Source organism: Aplysia californica, unplaced genomic scaffold (genome assembly GCF_000002075.1).
Source record: "Aplysia californica isolate F4 #8 unplaced genomic scaffold, AplCal3.0 scaffold00001, whole genome shotgun sequence".
In the NCBI taxonomy this organism is placed as follows: Eukaryota; Metazoa; Mollusca; class Gastropoda; order Aplysiida; family Aplysiidae; genus Aplysia; species Aplysia californica.
This window is the reverse complement of record NW_004797271.1, coordinates 2,366,447-2,367,919: the sequence shown is the minus strand read 5'-3', so window position 1 is coordinate 2,367,919 and position 1,473 is coordinate 2,366,447.

The following is a 1,473-nucleotide window of genomic DNA, read 5'->3' as shown; positions in this document are numbered from 1 at the left end:
GAGAGAGAGAGAGAGAGAGAGAGAGAGAGAGAGAGAGAGAGAGAAAAAGCAAGTATAATGTATAACTATCAATTAGCATTGATTAATTGTAGTATATGTAGAGATAATACAATAATGAGTACACAATAATTGGTTCTGCTGTCATGTTTTCATTGCGTTGTCCAACTTCGACCAAAGAAGAAAAAAAATGAAGAACAAGAGATGCTTTAAAAAAAAGAACTCTTGGTGTCTCTATGCCCTTAATCGACATAATTATTGAGATCATTTAAGAGGCCGACTTCCGACCCTGTCTGTCAAGGCCAATCTGGGCTGAAAGGGACACAGCCCATAAAGAAAAACCGAGATACTCGATGAAGATTTTCTCCCCACTGAGGGAATCGAACTCGAGTCTCCAGCGTGCGACAATAAAGTGCCTAACCGCTACACCACAGACGCGCGCTGGTAAGGAGAGAAAAGGACGACAGATGTTTGAAAGGAAAGACGAAGCAAACCACACCACAGTGTATGCCAATCTCCCACTTCGTGCATACCGATGGTTCGAATGAGAATAGTTTTTTTTTTTTTTAAATAGTTTTCGTGAACGTTTTACGGCACTTCCAACACAATAAGGTCATATAAGTGCCGAAGAATAGATGTGCTACAAGAGAGTAACATACACAAAAAAGAAAGAAGAGAGATAAGGACTATAAGGACGACAGATATTTGATCGGAAAGAAGGAGAAAAACCACACCAGAGCACCCACGAATATTTTTAGAAAAATTATTCTCATTCGTATTTTCCTTTTTCCTCTTAGAGTGTTTCCTAACACCCCATACCGGCATGTTCTGCCTAAAATTATTGAAAAAAAAAGTAGATACGTCCCCATCGACACGAAATATATAATTTTATAGGCGCACTTCGACCCTGCATATCAGGGTATAGTGGTAAGACATTTCGCCGTCGCACACAATAGACCTAAAGCTCAATTCCTTGAAGGTAGAATTTTCATCGAGTATCTCTTCTTTTCTCGAGGGGACGTTGTTTCCCTCTCAGCTCAGATTGGCACTGATAAATAGGGTCAAAGCTACACCCGAAGGCAATCTTATTCATTAGTGGATCAGATTTCCTCATAGTTTACACATACAATAAGCATAGTAAGAAGTCTTAAAGTCCGCCACCAAATTCGAGAACAAAAAGTTTCATTGTCGTGGAGACGGCGGCCATATTAGATTTTGTTGACATGTCTTACACAATGAACACCGTACTTATTTTTCTTGGAAATAGGTTGTTATTTTGCATGCATATTAGTAGACAATAGATCTATAAATACATCTTCTTGAATTTTTTCTAAACGAAATAAGAGATTTTTTATGAAATTTTTTTCTGAGGTAGTATAGACGCACTGAAAAAAAGAACATGTTTTCTAATTTAATAATAATAATAATAATAATAATAATAATAATAATAATAATAATAATAATAACAATAATAAT